General features: G+C 47.7%; 1 protein-coding gene across 2 annotated transcripts in view; it reads left to right on the forward strand.

Annotated features, from left to right (window-relative positions):
• Positions 1-6,663: 6,663 nt before the first annotated feature.
• The window catches only part of LARGE1 (LARGE xylosyl- and glucuronyltransferase 1), a 489,591-nt gene continuing 477,609 nt past the window's right edge, over positions 6,664-18,645 (forward strand). Inside the window, exon 1 of one of the 2 annotated variants that reach the window (XM_019728420.3) lies at positions 6,664-6,773. The gene's annotated coding sequence lies outside the window, so the exon portion shown is untranslated. Of the gene's footprint in view, positions 6,774-8,462; positions 9,326-18,645 lie in introns of those variants that run through there. The other variant, XM_019728419.3, reaches the window with a different exon arrangement.

Here is an 18,645-nt window from a genome sequence, read left to right on the forward strand (position 1 = left end):
TTCCTTTATCCACTTGGCTCTCAGTAACTAAAAGAACAAGGATTTTATTAAAATCCTCAATGCTCAGCACAGTAACTGACACACAGTGGGGATTCAGAGACGATTTGTCACACACGTCTAGACCCAAATTAGTTTTCCAGTCTCTGATCCCTGAAATAAACGTGTCACCTTAACCAGTCACACCTTCTGTTTAACATCTTTGTTGTTTCTCAAAGCTTGAATCTCTTTCCTTTTACATAACGACCAGATCTTCAAAGCCCAACAAGAACCGCCTGGTTTTAGAAATCTTTCAAAGCCAAGATGGACCACGGTCATCTCTCTGCCAGATTCATAGCGCTGCGTATCCTTACTGCACGCTGTCAGAAGACTCAAAGACAACTCTTTGTATTTATCTAATGTTTGCAGTCATTTAACTCTTCAAAGTAAATGCTTTGTCTCCTGAATTGGATTTGGAGACTCTTAAGTGTAGGAACCACCTCCACATTTCCCTCATCCCACTCTCCCCAGTACACCCATCCCATAGAATGCACAGCACAGGAATTATGTGTGAATAGCAGCTACCCAGTAAACCATGGGCCACAGGATTCTAAACAGTCAGCTTACATTTTAAAAATCTTTTTAAGTGAGCAGTTTCTCCTTTTTTAAAAATAATGTTTAAGATGAGAAATTCCTGACTTTCTGGCAGGACTGGGTAAAACACTGTTAGAAACAGCTCTTCTGAGGCTTCCAGGCATCCCAAAATCTCCTATTAGAGAGAAGAGACCCATTTGAGGCTTGGGTTTGGGAGTCTAACTGGGATACAGTGACTTGCCCCCACCACACAGGGGTCATCAAGCCAAATCTCCACATTCTGTGACCGCAGCACAATCAAATCCAAACATACAGAAAGAAAAGCCAAAGGTCCAGTTGCCCTTGGAGAAAGGAGCTGTTACAGGCAGTTCTCAAGCCGGGTTCTTTTGGAATGCAGATCTGCAAAGGTCAAAACAAAGGTTCTGGAGGCAGGCTCCATCTCCCATGACAGAAATCCTGGCAGAAACTATACGGTAGGGGTGAGGATGGTTAAATAAACAACCAAGGAGGCTGGGTCTCAGGATTTGACTCCAGACTCAGCAGGAGATTAGAATGATGAATGGATCCTCGGGCAAAGGGAAGTTGTAGTTGGGCAGACCAACCATATGTGATGGGTGTTGGGTGCAGTGTGGGAGCAGCAGGTTGATTCTCACGGGCATCTCGGTATCTGTTCATACCAAACAGAAAATAGCAAATGATTTCCAAACCGAATTTCACTCTCTGGGGGAGAGGGAGTTTTTTGTATCCTTCCAGGATCAGCTGTCATTGCATCCAGGAGTAGGGAGGATTAGAATTGCTGAGTCTGAGTGTTTATCTATATTGCTTAGGATGTTTTGAGGATGCATGTAAGAGAAACCCCAACTAAAACTTACACAATAGTTACATTTATTGGCTTACATAAAGTAGTTCAGAGATAGGATAAATTTCAGGGTTGGTCCTTTTTGGTGTTTCAATGGTGTTATCAAGTGTCCTAGAGTAGGCATTACTAGTTGATACCCAAGGGCTGCCTCCTGTAATTCTTCTTTGTTAATAAAAATCTAACAATGTTCCATTTCCAGAAGGTGAATTATGACTAGCCGAAGTCCATCGTAGCAGGGAAATCTAGCAGTCTTTCTGCTTTGGATGTAGGTTTGAGAACAGGATGTTTGGAGCTATCACAGCCATTTTGTGACCATAAGGCCACACATAAATCCAATATGCAGAGGATGGCAGAGCGGCAGACTAGATAAAATGATCTTGGGTCCTTGACAAAACCATTGGGCTACTGCACCAAACTTGGCCTTGCCTACTTGAGATTTCTTGAGACTATTACGTGTGATTATTGTTTAAGGTCCTATTGCCTGGGTGTTCTGTACTTGGGGCTCAAAGCAATCCTGATACAGGTTAGGTTTTCTGTCTCCCTGTGCCATGCTAGTCTCAGTATCAGTCTTACCTTTTGGAGCAGCAAAACGGCTGCAGAAGTACTAACCTCTGTATCTATTGATCACATGGTCCAGAAGAGAAAGAACACGTTTAGTAGTCCAGGATTCCAAACAAGAGTCCTAAGAGTCACCTCGATTGAACCAGCCGAGGTTATCTTCTCAGTCTTGCACCAATGATGGTTGTCAGGCATATGGAACGCACTGTTTAACTTATGTTATTCAGGGTCTGCTCATTGAACTGGAGGTAGGTCAAAATAAAACCTGGGTTCTTTTAGTAAATGCTATCAGTACCTTGCTCATGTCCCCTAGACCCACCTTGGTGACCACTTCCATCTCTGATGGACAGTTGACACATACACTGAAGGGTTCTTCCCCTAAGCAACAGTTCCTCTCTGCTATGGGTATTCTCTGGTCAGAAGAACATGAAGAAAGTGTTAGGATCTGACTAATTCCCAGGAGAAACCCTCGACAACTGAAGGGATCTGGTGGAGAAATAATCTTCTAGGTTTCTTGGCCATTAGTGGGACAATTCTGAGTTCTGTTCTACATCTGTACTTTCCAACACAGCAGCCAGTAGCCACATGTGGCTTCTTAAATTTAAATCAATCAATATTAGATAACATAAAAAATTCAGTTGCTGAGTCACACGAACCTCATTTGAAGCACATCAATCACATGTGGTGCGTGGCTACCATATTGGACCACGCAAACGTAGTTAACATTTCCATCACACAAGGTTGTTTTGGACAATGCCCTTCTACAGTCTCCCAGAGGGTCCTTATCAGCACCGAGTACCCACTGACCATTTATTAACTCACCCCTTGTTGGCCTTCCTCCCTTGCCTGCTTCATTTCCTCACCCTCTCACTGTGCTTCCTGGAATTACTTCCCTAATAAGTCTCTTGCCCACCGACTCTCTGTCTCAGGGTATACTTCTTGGGGAATCCTACTAACACCACATTCTTTGGAACAGGAGTGGGAGAACAGGATGTCGTTGACTACCTACAAATGTCCTCTACATCCCTGCTATTCAGTGTAGTCCAAGGTCCAAGACAGGAACCTGTTCAAAGGCAGGACCTTGGTCCCCACCGCAGGCCTACTGAGTCAGTATCTGCATTTGAACAAGATTCCCAGGTGATCTGAGTGCACATCAGGTTTCAGATGTCCTGTTCTATGGGTCCCTTCCATAGTGACGGGAAAAAAGCAAGAAGTGATAAAATATACCCACCTAACTATGACTGCCATTTAAACAGGTTCTCTCGCTTAAGAGCTCCAAAAGGTATATGCCACCCTCTTTATTTCAGGACTTTGATGGCTTTACCAATGTCTGAATTTTTTTTCTGTTTCATTTTTGTCTTGAGGCTTGTGGTCCACTAAGCTTGAGGTCCCCTTTTTCTTCATGGGTTCCAGGACCTCAGGAGAAAAGCTTGCTCTGCCCTTTACATTAACTTCATCAACACTGATTTTTCCTTCCGGTCTCCAGAAGGCCTATGGGTCCCCAGGTAAGCATTTTATCATAAGGTGATCAGGGATCCATATACCTGACAGGTTGTTTTATTCTGACAGACTTTCATAGTCAGTGAGTGAATATACTCTTTTCGAAAGACAATGGGATTCTCCATTTAAAGCCAAATTTGTTCTAATTAGCTGGTTCTGAGGTTTGCAGTGGCAAGTCTTCTGAAAGTTAATAACGCTATTTTGAGAACACCTGTATCTTGCCTGCTTCACGAACATGATGATGGGAACATGAACTGTTTTTCATTCCACTGACTTTGTCCTCATTCCTCATCTCATGTTTCAATTCTAGACTCACTTTGTTTTTAGTTAAATTCTGTTCTGATCACACTTCTAGTAGTGTTAATTTGGTGGCTTTTGCAATATTTTCTTTAATTCTTCAACTATCCAGTGGCTTCTTCCCTGCTTAGCTCAGATGAAGGCATTTTGCTTTGCTCAGGAATATCTTCTGATTATTGGCCTGAATGACAGAGGAATGTTTCATGGCTGGCACTTGAATTTTCACTTGAAATATGTCTAGATAGGACATCTTTTGGAGACATTTCTTCAGCATTGGTGGAAGGATAACTAGGATAACTAAGCCTGAGAGCTGCTTCATTCTTGACGCTCTTAAAGGACATCTTAACCTTATTTACTGGTAGGATGTGAGGAAGATAAAGATATGTAACTGCTAAGGATTTGGAAGCCCTGAAAATGTGATTGCTAGATATTAAAAGTCTACAAACAATGTCGGTTAGCTTTATGTATGATCAGGCCTGATATTACTCAGGTGTTTTGAAATACATACCATCACTTGTTAAAATATTGTAAACCTTCACACTGGCTAGTTAAGTGTCCCCTGTAATAAGTTCCCCTTCCCTCACCACAACTCCAGCCTCGTCACCCCACTTGCCACTACGATTCCCTCCCAAACCACCCTGTCCTCAAACCACCATTTCACTGGAACCCAGCACTAAAAAATTAACACCTGTCCTACCGGGTATGCGAGTTACCTGATGGCTGACTTGAATTCCCATAAGGGGGTTGGTTGGCAAATATTTTTCGTATCACCCCTGTGAGGATTCATCTTGCTACTTAGCACTTGAAGAACATTCAAAATATTCAAGAAACAGCCCTATAATCTTAGAAAGGGGCTCTATCTGCAATAATAAAAATAATTGGGTTGACTTTAAGATGGGAGGAGTAGCAGACCACCTTCATCTCTGAGTGCGAAATTCCTTTCTGTTGTGGTTTTTTGGAGGCGAGAGGAGTTGGGAAACTAAGTTCCTGACATGAATTAAAATGGGACTCCGGTCTTTTTTAAAGCATTGTCGTGCGGGGGACCCTGCTCGCTGCGCCATTTGTCAGGCGGGGAGGCCTGCGGGGTCTCTGCTCCCACTCCCCACACAAGAACGCAGGATATGGTGAGGCCAAGAAGGAACACCCACGGAGCCATAGGTAGGGGAGTCATACCACTATATTCTCTCTGGCGGCACTATACTCTCACTGGAGGCTGGATCCACACTGACCGCAAACCGCCATCCACGCTTGCCAGCCCAGCCGCCATCTTCTTGCTAGCCCCCATTCTTTCCTTCTCTTCTTTCTCTGCTAGCGTAGCCACAGCAGTTATATTAGTGGCCAATGGCTCACTGGTTACAGCTGACGGCCAACTAGCCACAGCTGATGGCCATGCAATCACAGTTGATGGCCATTTACTACCTGAGACAGCACCTGTCTATGTGAGGCCGAGAGCCTGGAAACTGCTTTCTGGGGCTCTGTCCCCACAAGCATAAAGCCCGACTAGCCTCCAGACTTTGCACCTTGCTCTTAACTTTAGATCCCAGTTCCATCAGGTGCACAGAAAATGAGACTGGGAGAAGCCCAGGTCAGAGCACGTTTCCTTGCTCCCTCTTTGAGATGCCTTTAGGGCCCCCTAGTGGCCGTTTTAAGACAGGTTTTTTAGGATTAAGTCTCCTTGACCCTGATTAAAGAGACCTTCCTAAAACTTCTGTGACAGGTACAGTAACCCTGTGGAGATAAATAGATAAGAGTTGGTTTAGAGAGCTCAATATTTTTTCAATTATCAGTTCTCAGCAGAAGCAGTTCAGATTCCTTAGAAATAACGGATATATCACCTTACTTTATTCTGCATTCCTCATACAGTATTATGTCACAGCTGAAACTTAAGACATATCCTGGTTTGTGTCCAAGGACTGTAATTCACAGGCAAGTACAGCTTACCTATTGGTGCGACAAAAGAATTCTTTAAATGTGGGGCTTGGGTGGGTCTTGCCATATTAAATAACAAAAGGGTGCAGTTTGTGTAATTATTTCAGTCTGATAACATTCCTATCATTTAGAACATTAGATATACTACTGACTTTATAACACTGCAACACTGAATTGATAGAGCTAAGCTTTTACACCTTTAAGGTGCTTATTAACGCATGCAAGTAATTTTTGTGAAATCCCCTAATAATGAAATAAATATGTCTTCATGTACCTTACTGACCAGAATGAATAATGCCCCCTGCCCCACGCCGCCCCACTAGGGTCATATTTTTCTTTCTAAAATCCAATCTGGAGAATGCTCTACACTTGGGCAATTGCAATGGAGATATTTCTTTTCCACTTGCTTATCTTTTAGTTTCTGATGTTATTCCATTATTTCCTTTTGCTTGTAAATTTCAGGTCTTCCTTCCCTTCCTCAGTCACCATACCCTTATTAATATGCTAATATATTGTAATAATGCATTTTGCATCACTAATGAAGTGAATCAAAGCAATGAATAAAAAGAAAGCCCAAATTCTTCCTTTAACTTTACCCGCTTCTGGGTGGTGGCTGGAGTAGGGGAGGAGGAAAACAGGAAGGAAGGACAGTCTGCCCGCAAAAAATGAAAACGATCCTCCTGTTTTCAGCGCGTTCCAGAGCAGGGCTGAACATCAGAGGAAGAACGAAGCAGCATTCCAGCTAAAAGGCTTGGCATTAAACTTTGACACTCTAATGGTCTCTAGGATATTAGATAATATTTTATCATATAATGTTCTTTTCGGACACTGTAATGGCATCAAAACGAGATACGATCTCCAATCCTTGTAAACGTGCAGAGTGAAACTCATTACCGCAGAGATAAGAAGCAGGACCCTAGCTAGCTTCGCAGTTAACTTATCTCAAAGCTCCAAAGGAAACGTTTTGTTTTTTTTTTTCACTTCTTCGCCGGGGACGCTGCTGTGAAAACCGCTACCTCCTTTTCGCATACTCCTAGGCTCGGTCTGCCACTGAGATTAGGTAAACAGCACTCCAGAGCTGCGGGACAGCCGGTGGAGGTGGTGGTGGTGGTGATGGTGGTGATGGTGGTGGTGGCGGCGGTGGTGGTGGTGGTGGAAGGAGGTGGGGGTTTTTGCTTAAAGAGCTGGAGGGAAGGGAGGGGATGGGAGAAGGGTCCCAGCTGAGTCTAGCTAAAGGCCAAGAGTCAGGCTACCTAGGTAGGAGCCAGGTCCGGAGCGGAGCAAGGGGCGGTACCTCCAAAGCCCTGGGGTTCGCAACCTGACCTCTGGGGAGTGGGGTCAGCGCCGCAGCCCAAGCGCGGCGTCCTTTTCTTACGCACCCCCTTCCCAACCCCACCATCGCACTTTATCTCTGCTTTTGCATCCTTCCCCTGCACCTTCCAAGAACTAGGGTGGGCTCATCTTGAGTCCAAGGGCTAAGAGAGAGGCGCGTGAAGGAGAGGCAGAGACCCTGCAGCCCTCCGGGCTAGGAAGAGGTGGGGACCCGGGGGGAAGGGGACCCCAGAAGCCCTGGGACCGACCAGAGAAAAAACCCGGGAGCTGGATCGCGCGCCGGAGCTCCGGTCTCCCAGAGTTGTCCATCCTTCTGCGTCCTTTTTCTGTCCCTGCCGCTCTGCTTTCTCCTCCTCGGGGTTTTCTCTCCAGGCCTGCTCCACTGTCATACTCCCGCCCCCGTTGCCCACTCCTTCCGTATCCTGAGAGGCCTCTCGGCGCCTCACTCTCGTCTTCAGGACAGGGAGGCTGGAAGTCCATTCAGAGGGATGGTATGCACGGTGGGGGCTCTTGTGCTGGGAGGGAAAGAGCAGGAATGAAACCTGAACGGAAAGGGGAGTGCTGTGTGCGCATGGGGTATGTGGATGGGGTGAGGGGTGCAAAGAAGTGCAGTTTCCCCGAAAGAACAGGGAGCCTTGGACCGGAATCTTGGATAAAGAGCCCTAAACGATGCTGTCAAAGCCCTTCAACGTGGCTTCTCGCCGCCTCAGGGTGCCCATACTCTGCTCACCTTCCAGAGAAGCGGCGACCCGAGTATAGGAGGTGGAAGCGGTAGAAAACTTCCCACTTCCTACGACGGCTGTTTTATACAAGGGGGAGTGTTCAGGCAGCACGGCCCTGCGAGCCTGCAAGCATCTCTACGGCCGCAGCTGCGGAGCCGCCCCGCTTCCCTTCCCCCTCTTTCCGCGAGGCTCGCCAAGCCCAAAGCGGCCGTGAGAGGCCGGGCTGGGGAAGAAGGGCGGGGAGCTCCCAGCTTGCACCCTTTCATCCTGACCCGGGCCGGGATCCCGGATCCGGGTGTTGCTTCCGCCTGCGTGCGAGCAGGCTGAAGAAGTCGGAGGGAGGAGCCTGGTTGGTGGGCGGAGCCTAGGCAGGGGTGGCCTCTCAGTTCTCGGGGCTGCGGCGCCAGCCATTGGCCGGCTGCGCCATCACGGGGTGGGGGTGGGCGCCCAGGCGGGCGCTGGCCCCGCCTCCGCTCGGAGCCCAGTCCGGGTTCGCGGTCCCCCCCAGCTGCACAGACATGACACAGACACACAGTCACTGCAGCTGCTGAGCGATCCCCGCGCTCTGGGCACGCGGCGGTGGGGCCAGCCCGGAGCCCGGACCCCAGCGCTCGCCCGCCCGCCCCCCCCGCCAGCCTCCGCGCGGCGGTCCCCGCCTGGCCCCGGCCGGGAGGCGGGGATCGCGCGCCGGCTTCGGCCAGCGGCGCCCGGCAGCGGCGGCGGCTGCAGCAGCCGCCCAGCTCCGAGCGCCGGGCGCTCGGGGAAGCAGGCGCGTCTCGGAGGCGGCGGCGGCCGAGGCCGCCGAGCGCTCCCGGCGGCAGCGGGGCCGTCCTCCTCGGCTCCCCGCACCCACCGTGCTGAGCCCCGCCTCCGCTCCGGTGACCTTCCCGGGGCGCCTCCCCCGGCCCCGCGCCCCCAGTCCCGAGCCCCAGGCCGGGGCGAGGCCCTTTCTAGCGCCTCCTTCCCGCGGAGCCGCGGGCGGGCAGCGCAGGCCCTGGGGGAGGTGGCGCCGCGGCTGGCTGCAACCCCCCCCCCCCCCCCCCGCCGCCGCACTCGGCGCCCGGCCCGACTGCTTTTGCCCCGCTGCCGCGCGGGAGCCCGGACTCCTGAAGCTGGGGGCGCGGCCGCGCTCGCCTCGCCGGGCCAGGAGCGGACAGGCCCTGCCCTGAAGGGGTGAAGCGGCGGGTAGCGCGGGAGGTGGAGCTGGCCCCGGTGGCTGCCCGGCGTCTCAAACCAACGCCCCCTCCCCGCACGCAGTCCCAGGAGGACCCAGGCCCCTGCCCATGAGGGGCACCCCCGGCTCGGAAGAGTCCCGGAGGCAGGGAGCAGCTCCAGGCAGCGGCGCCGAAGGCAAAGGAAGAAGAGAGAGCGGTCAGCTTGGGCGGCTCGGACCCTCCCCGCAGCGTTTGAAGCCTGGGATCGCCCCGAACTGTATGCTTGGTACAGCTGTTCTGCCTGCTGGGACCCCTACTCGGACCCTCTGCACCTCCTAGGCGCCGCCGCCGTGCCACCCAGCTCTTCCGTGGTCTTTCTCTTCCTGGCGGCAGTCACGGCAAAGGTAAGAGCCCGGGGGTGCCAGAGAGCCACCGCGGGGGCGCCCTGGTTAGCGGCGCTGGACAAGTTCTCCGAACCTGTAGCTGGTACCCACTGTACTCAGGATTCTGACAGAAAGGGAGAGTGTGGGCACACCTGCTGCCTGGGCCGGGAGCCCTGGAGAGGCTGGAGGTGGAAGTCCTCGAAACTCTTGTCCCCGGGACCCGTCCCAGAGCTTGCCCCGCTCCTAGGCACACAGGCTGCTAACTCGGAGCATGCAAAGAGGAGTTTCTCGTTAGCACCTGGAGGTGATGTGCCCGCACCCCCACACTGCTTCCCTCGTCTGCTCCCCCGCACCTGTGCTTTGGGGGAACCTGTTGTGTTTGGAAGGGTCCATCCCTCTTGGGCGATTCCCACCTGCCTTTCCTGGCGTCATGCTGTGAAGAACTTTTTTTCTTTGCTCCTTGTTGCAGAGTGGAGCCAGATTTGGGGTGTGCAGCCACAGCTTGCGAGTCCCTCTGTAGGACAGAGAGGTTGGGTGGCAGCGGTATCTGTAGAGAGGAAACCCAACCAGAGTCACTTCTATGAGACAAAACTGCTTGTAATGAGTGATGGGATCAATACACAGCGACCCAGACATTCTTGTGAATGTCACTGTTTCTGAAGTGGAGTGAGTGACTCCAAACTTTGTGCCTCTTTAGGTTATTTCGTACATTGTCTTACTACCTTCTTTAAATTTTCTTTTAAGGAACCTCAGTTCTGCAAAGCCTGCCGGTTCCTGTTTGAAATTTATTAAACCTACGAGCTTCCTCTGGAACAATCTGATTTTAAATGGGTCACTTCTGAGGGAACAGATTGTCTCTTCTACATTGAATCCTTCCCCCTGGGTGACCCTGTTTAATGGGGATGGATTTTTTTCGTCCCTGAGCTGATATACCTCGGTTGAGCAGATTTCTGCTGAATTCCGAATCCGCGAATTTTGTCACTCAGTCCATTAAAATAATCTCCTGAGGGAGCAAAATAGCAGCTTACATTTTCTGTGAATGTCACAGGAAGTTTTACAGGGTCTTATGTAAGTGCCCCAGGAGAGACCTCAGGCTCCTGTTTCTTTCCTGGGGGACTGCGGGAGGGGGAGTGGGGGGGGCCTTCGCCTCACCTAAATACAGATGCTAGCCCTCTGACACAGGTGGAACCCAGAGTGCTGATTCACTTGTGGAGGCAGTTACCGCAGGTGGATTTTCCTCCTCAGCTGTCCAGTCTTCCTACCTCAGGAGTCAGCTTTGATAGACTTAAGATAAGGGAAGGTTCTAAATGAGGAAAGGGATGGAGTGCTGGTTTCTTTTCTCATCTCTCCCAAATGGGTGACATGAGTGAATTACTCTCAGGCATGCTGAGTCCTCACCGGGGATAAAAAAAAACCCACCTCATGGCTTTAAGGTTTCACATATCTCTTAGTGTACCTTTATTTCTCAAGAGTACTTCACTTCAGTGAAAATTGCTTGAGGAGAACACACATTTATCCAGCCTGGCCCTGTTAATCCCATCCCGGGAAGAAAACTCACTGGGACAGAGAGGCAAAAGTCATCAAGATTTAGATCTTAGTGGATTTTCAAGAGTGGTGGGGGAAAGGAAATAAATCTCCTTAGGAGGATGGAGAGATTTTTAAAGAAAAGATCCATCACTGTGGAGTGGACTGAAGTCACTAACAAGCTTGGGCCCTCTTCCCTATGTGGAGGTGAACTTTTCGGTGTGAGAAAATGCAGATTCCTTTGCCTTTTAAACTGTACCTGGAAGGGCCTTGGACATGAAATGAAAGGTTTTCATCTCACCGGAGGTCCCGGAAGTGCCTCCCTCTCTCTGGAGGGAGGCGAAGGTTGGGTCTGGGTTCCTGAGCTGTGTTTTACGTTGGATGCTGAAAGCAGGAATGTCTCCATCTGCAGCCACCTACTGTGGCAGGACACTAGGGGGGACTCGTTTTCTATTCCACTACTGATGAAGGAAACAAAAGGACTGACCTATGTTACAAAAACTGTGGTTTATTTTGTAGGGCTCGTGGACTTAACTTTTTGGTACCCAGTGCATTTGTGCCCTAATGAGTGGATTCCCGATGCGTAGGGGGAGGCGATGGGCCTACTCACGTCTCAAGCCTCACTTGGACAACTCAGAACAGGTTAACTGCACAGTGTTCCATGAGACTCTGACAAACTCAGTTATAATCTCTAAATGTATGAGGGCTATACATTTTTGGGAGACAGACCCTCCTTCAGACTCCATCCTTTGGGCAATGAGATCACGCTAACTATAAGTTCCTTAAGGGTTTGTAATCAAAACTCCCCTTTTTGGTTTCTGGAAAGCACACCCTCAGCAGTCTTCCTAAAATCCTGCTTCCTCTGTTTTAGATGGAGTCTAGAATTGACTCCATTAAACTTAAAATTTCCCACCATCATTCTCTTAAATGTACATACCTTGTATTTACAGTCGTCGCTTGAACAACACAGGTTTGAACTACACGGGTCCCCTTCTACGTACTTTTTTTTTTTTTTCCCAACAAATACAGTCAGCGCTTCCTGGCCGCAGGTTTCGCATCAGGGGACTCAGCAAACCCCGGATGGGAAACAGTGTTTTCACATTCCGGATTGCGGATTCCCAACCGAGGATCAAAAATACTATTTTTAATCCACGGTGGGTTGAATCTGCTGATGCGAACTGCAGGCTGTAGAGTCAAAAGTTACAAGATGAGTTTTGACTGCGTGGGCATGGGTGCCCCTAACCCCGGTGTTGTTTTCAAGGGTCAACTGTGTACAGATGTAACTTAACATTTGGTAATGTAGTTGCACTTTCAGATGCTCTCTGCACTTCTAACGGTATTAAATCATTAATGTCCAGGTTTGCATTTTTCAGAGTATTAAATCATTAGTGTCTGGGTTTCTTCCAGCAGAATTGGAAGATAATTCTATTTTGCCGAAGAACAAAGCCTCGGCTTACCCAGGCTCACCTTATCCACAGCGGCCAACTCTTGTCAAAGCTGACTCCAGAGGTGGGCAGACAGGACAGGTGAGAGGTAGAGTCCAAGAAGAGACGACTCAGTTGAGAATACTGGCACGAAAAAGGGGCAAATGTTGCCAAGATTTAGGTCTTGCTGGATTCTAAAGGACCCAACTCGGCGTAAGGAATTAGACTCACTATATGAACCTGAGGTCCTGCATGAGTTATTATAGTTCCCTGAACTCTGGGGTCTGGTCGATTGTGTTTGTGATGCTTTACCCATATGTATAGTGCATATTTAGGTAGTTTGAGGGGAGCTATTGTTGTGGTCTAGGGAAAATGGTCAGCATAAAGCTTTATTTCTGCTATTAAGGCTTTATAGATTGATTCTCATAGGCGCAGTCTAGCCAAGGGGCAAGAGATTGTAACAGGAAAACACTATTAAATTTGCCATTGAGCATCAACTCGTAGAAACTGGTCCTGGAGAAGATATATACCGTGGTCCTAAGGCATAAATGAAGTCTTGCGAATTTCAGGGAAGCCGGATGGCGGAGGTAGAGTAAGAAGTTGAGGCAGGATACTGGCCTTCCGTAGGGCCTGCCAGCTGCAGGCACGCTGCCATGGACACACCTTTGCAATACTGCCACCCCACAGGATCCGCTCGTGTGGAGGAGGCGTTGCGGCTCCACTCGGGGGCATTTGACACAGGGAGGTACTCAGTTCCCCTCTGACCACGCTGGCACTTGGAGAGTAGTACGCAGCAGCCAGTAAAGTTAAGGCTTAATTAAATGTGTTGTAGAAGGCTTTTCTTTTAACTTAACAGATAATAATTGAACACCTATTCTGTAGCAGAGAGCATGTTCTCTGGGGAGGCCGCAGAGCTTCCACGTTTAGTTTATAGTCCTTTGGGGGAGGCAGACATTGAACCATTTCTACGAGCTGAGTACTAGAGTACAAATTTGTGCAAAGGATGAGTTTGAGATTGCCAGGATAGTAGAAAGGAGAGCAATCCTGGGCAGGAAGAGCCACGTGGAAACCTTAAAGTATGCAGTGTGAATGGAGAACAGTCAGTCGTTAGTGTGGCTGGAAGATGGGCTGTTCAGGAAGCGGGAAGCTTGGTGTTAGACGGGACATAGTTTAATAGGATGCTGAGCTGCGTGCTCTGTGTATTTAAATGGTGGTGAGAACAGTTGCTGGATAAGATCCCGGGGTACTAGTGGATCATCCCACACGGTTATTAAAAACAGAAAAAGAAAATTTCTTTTTTATCTTTTATTCGTCCACATAGAGAATTTTGCCTATTCTTTAACAAACTATTAGCAATGCAGAAAAAAGGTCCCCTGATCGGCCATGAGTCTGCCCTCTTGTGTACATGAATTATATCTGGGGCTTCCATTATGTGATTATGCAGCAGTGGGAGCAATGACAATGTTACTTGACAAATGATATACTGTGGGGGGGAAAATCCGTCTCTGTGAGAACAAATTCCATCTTGTCAGATGTGTTCTGGGTAGAGTGATGGTCGTGTTTAACACTTGGGCAAAGTTCCGGGATTTGAACCTTTGGCTCTAGCCTAAACTTTTTTTGCTGTTGGAAAAGTAAGAGTTTTATTTTATTGAGGATGGGTGTGTGTGCATGCCATGTGTTTCATGGAATGAGGAATCTATGTAAGTGAGGCTGAAAAGCAACAATGTAACCACCAGAAGGTACTGGAGAGAATGGAAAATCACAGCAATCTGCAGGGCCAAGTATATTTAGGTTTTCAGAAACAGAAGCCGGGACAGTGGAGGTAAAAGAAGCCTGTGTGTGTGTGTGTGTGTGTGTGTGTGTGTGTGTGTGTGTGTGTGTGTGTGTGTTTTGTCTTTCCTATTCTTCCCTGTGTTGAGTGGGAGGCAAAGGGTTATAAGTGAGATTAGGAGATCTAGGTTTCAGTGTTGCATCATTCTATGCTAACTTACTGTGTGACCTTACAGTACTTCTTGACCTGTCAGGGCATCAGGCCAGTCTCTATACATAAGTGAGTTTTTGTTTTGTTACTAGGAATTTAGAGGCCAGGAGAGGGAACGGTCTTAAGCTATTGAGTGGCAAAGCTCAGACTACTCATTAGGTTTTCTAGCTTTCTACCTCTGAAATGGGAAGAGGTCTGACCAGTTCAAAAGTGTACTGTGCATTGAAACATCAAACACCGTCGGTATGCAATGCTGAAGAAAAGAGTCACAAAGTCTGCTGTGTCGGATGTAGATTCTGTATATTGCAGACTGCATTAGAACCTCTCTGATACTAAGGTCATTCACATATAAGCAGCTAGCCATGCCTGCTCATTTTATGTATTGTGCAAACCTGTAGGTTCTGGAATGTGACACTATTCTTTGAGAACTGCTTGAGTTGACAATTAAATGCTTTGTGTTAAAAAGCAATGCTGAAAATTTTAATTTTTTCCAATTTAAGGAGATAAAAGCTGAGTGGACCCTTTGGGATTTTGCAAAGCCTGGACTCTACTGTGGAAACGGGGAGCCCTTTGGCCCAGGGAGGTTACCTTGTTAGGGGAGCTTTTGGGTGAGTAAGAAGCGGGAGATGTTTGGAAGAATAGACACAGAAAAGCAATCTTGCAGAAGTAAGTACAAGTCAGGAAGAATGCAAACCAACTTAATTTCATGCCTCCAAATCTGTGAATAGCTAGAAAAACGGCTCCTCACCACTCTGGCACTGGCCTCCTGGGTATGGAGGGCAGTGCTTATTGGAAAGAGGAGATTTGAAGTTAAGTGCAATGTAAATATAAGGTTTGTTACATTATTATTTCAATATTGAAGCTAAGTATAAGAGTGCCCTATTTTAGGTGAACCTGGCATATAAAATCTGATCTTAAAAGCAAATAATTTAAGATAAGTAATTGTTTGGTGTACAGAAAGATTATTTTACAAAAGGGATTCATAGCAAGCCTTTTTTAAACAGTTAGTTCCTTTATTGTATTTCAAATTATTTGATTAATACAATCATGATGGAAGCTTTTGGGAGCCTCACTGTTCCATTAAAGCCAAGCATTTTTCAAATATCAACTTCTCAAGTGTATTAACAAATAACTCACTAGGTTCACCTGCCTAAAAGCCTAATATCTAACTGTATTACACACAGAAAGAAGTACAGTAGTAACATAAACTTTGTAACCATTAACCTACCCCGTAGTGTTACTTCACTTACTTCCCTGGGGCAGATTGCTTATTTCACTACTGTTCTTCCTGAAGATACAGTTACAACTACCCATCTGCAGGAGTCCCTTAACCAGCTCTCTTTCTACCTCTAAGAATGTATCAAGACCAGAAGTGGTTTTTAAAGAGTAAATTCAGTAAGTGTTCCCAGGATTGTGTTCCCATGCCTTCGTAATTGCAGAGACATGGAATTAATTTTGTTCTGCCTAAGGATACAGAGGTGATAATGCATGAGACATTTAAAAAAGAAAAATCAAAATCATGCTTGCTTACTGGCTCCTCCTTTCCCGCAGCTGAAATATCTAGGGCCTTTGTTTTTCTTTTTTGTTCCTTTATCTCTTAGGAAAGTTTCCAAAAAAAGAATTCGTTCTAGGAATGAAATAAAATATAAGGCGTTTAAGGCTCCAGAGGTAATTTTGGGCAGCCTGGAGTTGTAGATCACCACAGGCTGGGGCTAGAACAGAAAGTGCAGTCTCACCCATAATTTTAGCCTCTCTTGTCACATCATGAGGCTGTGCTTTGCACGGATAGCGAAGGCAGATGGAGATGGAGCCCTGACTGATGGGAGAGATTTTGCTCTTAACGTAGTTTTTTTCTAGAGTACCGAGGCCATTTGGGAAGAAAGGGCTTGCTGACCTTTCCAGCTCTCCATGGTAGCATTCGAATTGATAGGATTTATAGCAGAACCTGGGCACGTGGAGATTCCTTTTTCCCCTTTCTTTTTAAAAAATTTAAATTCAGCAGGGAATCATGGGCTCTTGAGTGTTACTCTGTGTTTAGTTCTGCTTTGGCTACTTACTTCGTAAGTGCGCGTTTGTTATTACTGAGTAAGGTTAACATTTTTGTGGCTTAATTGGGAACCATCCTCTCCCCGCTTTGTTTCCAGAACAGTTGCGTAGATCCTTCATGTGCCAACAGTGTTTGTGTACCAGCCTCCTTGACTGATGGCAGCTCTCATCTGGGAATGGCATCTCGTGGTCGTATCAGGAGCGGAGAGAGGCACGGGCCGTTATAAGCAGGGTGGGACTTTTGCAGCCTCTGGGCATGGTGCTTGGTGCTTAGTAGAGCTGTACTAAACAAGTAGTTTTTAGGGAATGATTTGTTTCCTGAATGAATTCTAAATGGTGATGTTTTCAGGACTGGGGTGGGGTGATGGTGGAGGGAGAGGTGAGTGAATACCTATAGACTTACAGACTTGGACTCCTTGAGGCCTCTCTAGGAAGCAGTTATTTAAAAAATGTGAAGGACATTTTAGATCAGCAGATGAATTTTCTTAGGGATCACTGTCATGTTTCAAACGCTGGTGACTTTGTAAAAAGGCAAGGGAAGTACAATACCGCAATGTGTCGTGTGTTCCTTTCCTCCTAATTTGCAGGGATATTGACTTCACTGGCACGAGAGGAAGGGGCGTGCTCTAAAGCTGGCTCCCATGGACAAGCCAGGTTGCCTTGAAAGCGCCTTGGAAAAAGCATTTCAAATACAACAAACCTTAGGATGGATTGTTGATGATAGGATTTCCAGCGCTGGTGATGATTGTGAAAAGGTGTAGCTGTAGACCGCAGGCATGGCTTCCGAGTTAGGAGGATGAAGTGCATGGAGACACAGGAGGGAGGGCCTCGAGTACTCTGCCTGCTGTAGAAAAAGTCTCCTCTGCCATCTTGGTGTCTTCTCCCCTTTCTCTGTCTATGTGGCGTGTTCCCACCTGGACTTTTCAATATTGTAACTACTCATTGATGGCTTCTCTGTGTATGGCATAGCTGCAAAACTGAGACACTGCCAGGGCTGGAAGAGACCTTTGAGCTCCATTAGACCAACAGCTTCTGTTCACAGCTGTGGAAACTAAGGCAAGGGAGGTAAAGAGAATGATCCAGATGGGAGGCAGGACCAGAACCCAGGCTTACTGAGCACCTCGTGCAGCCCTTGGCTCTGCCTTCTCATACCCCATAAGTGTTAGGCATCTGTCCTCTGCCCCCTTCCCTTTGGCACACTCTACTTAATCTGTTCCACGCCCCAAAGCACAATCTTCACGTGCTTCCTTTAAGCCAGGCAGTCTTTCATTTGATCATTTTGTGTCATTTCATCCTTATAACAACCCTTTGAGGCGGAGGCTGGTCCTACACTCCCATTTTACAGATGTGGAAGCTGAGGCATGCCCAGCTCACGCTGCCATAAAGCATGGAGCCAGGACTCGCCTCTTAGCTGTTCAGACTCCTGTCTGCTGCTGACCTCAGTGCTGACCTCGCCCCGGTTCCCCTACCTCTCTAGCTGTATGTCCTGTGACTTCTCTGTGGGTTATCTCTATTTCTGGCCTATTGGTTATTGCCTTAAAATGCTCCTTGTTTTCCTAAATGGGCTTGTTATTGCTATTCCCTCTGCTGGATCAAACTCCCCGTCCTCTCTGCTATCCTGTCTGGTCGAAATCTCTTTTCCTACTGTGGGCTCTGTGCAGTCTGTCTCTGCGATGGCATTACCTTCACTGATTCAGCCAACATCCACCGAGCTACTGTGGGCAGGTCCTGGCTTGGCATCAGGAACATGGAGGTGAGGAGATCAGCTGCCTGGTCTTGGTGAGGGAGGGAAATGCTAACGCAAGGTGGTGGGCTCCGTGTGTTAGGTAGATCATGTTTGAGGAGGTCAAGGAAGACGATACGAGACCTGGGTCTTAGCGAGTAGGAGATGGAAGGATAGGGTCAGAGGAGGAATGACCTCCAAGTCCCCAAAGCTGTGCTTGTCATCTTCTCTGTGGCACTGTCACTATCTATAGACGTTTCTTTTTCTCTCACTTATGTGTCATCAGCTCCTTAAGCGCTGTGACTGGGCTCCACCCATCGTTGTACGTGTTTCCCTGAAAATAAGACCTAGGTGGACCATCAGCTCTAATGCGTCTTTTGGAGCAAAAATTAATATAAGACCCGGTCTTATTTTACTCTAATATAATACTGGGTCTCATTAATTTTTGTTCCAAAAGACGCATTAGAGCTGATGGTCCGCCTAGGTCTGATTTTCGGGGAAGCACCGTATTTATGGGAGCATTCTGCTATGCTTCTAGTACTTAGGAATCCTTTAATAAACATTTATTAAATTAAACTGAAAGCCTTCTGTCCTTTCCCACATAGTTGGAGAGATTGTAGAAAATTGTGTGATAAGTGAAGCA

The sequence above is a fragment of the Rhinolophus sinicus genome, chromosome 1 (assembly GCF_057876585.1).
Source record: "Rhinolophus sinicus isolate RSI-liver-muscle chromosome 1, RSI-T2T, whole genome shotgun sequence".
NCBI lineage: Eukaryota > Metazoa > Chordata > Mammalia > Chiroptera > Rhinolophidae > Rhinolophus > Rhinolophus sinicus.